The sequence below is a fragment of the Morone saxatilis genome, unplaced genomic scaffold, assembly GCF_004916995.1.
Source record: "Morone saxatilis isolate NCDOM2014 unplaced genomic scaffold, NCSU_SB_2.0 Contig14, whole genome shotgun sequence".
Lineage (NCBI taxonomy): Eukaryota > Metazoa > Chordata > Actinopteri > Moronidae > Morone > Morone saxatilis.
The window spans coordinates 12,923,158-12,923,430 of NW_023339696.1; the positions used below are offsets into that span (position 1 = coordinate 12,923,158).

Consider the following 273-nt stretch of genomic DNA (forward strand, 5'->3'; position numbering starts at 1 on the left):
ATATTTGTGGCAATTTTAGTAAGCAGGAAAAATACAAAGAAAAATTGAAACCAGAAGGCGGGACAACGTTTACGAAGTACGGAGTGATACATCTCATTGATAAAAAGATCTTTGGCTGCATCGTTCAGCCAATCATATAGTCGCTTAGTAAAAAATCTGAACACGTCACTTCCTGTGTCTTTTGCAGCCTACAACCTCATTTGACAAGAGCAAAAACTGAGAACGCTAACCAAACAAAACAAAACCAGCAGCCCCGTTATCGCAGTATGAACG

At 39.6% G+C, this 273-nt stretch overlaps 1 protein-coding gene across 2 annotated transcripts in view; it reads right to left on the minus strand.

Annotated features, from left to right (window-relative positions):
• rnf213a (ring finger protein 213a) overlaps positions 1-273 on the minus strand; it is a 36,951-nt gene that overhangs the window by 36,034 nt on the left and 644 nt on the right. The window lies entirely within an intron of this gene.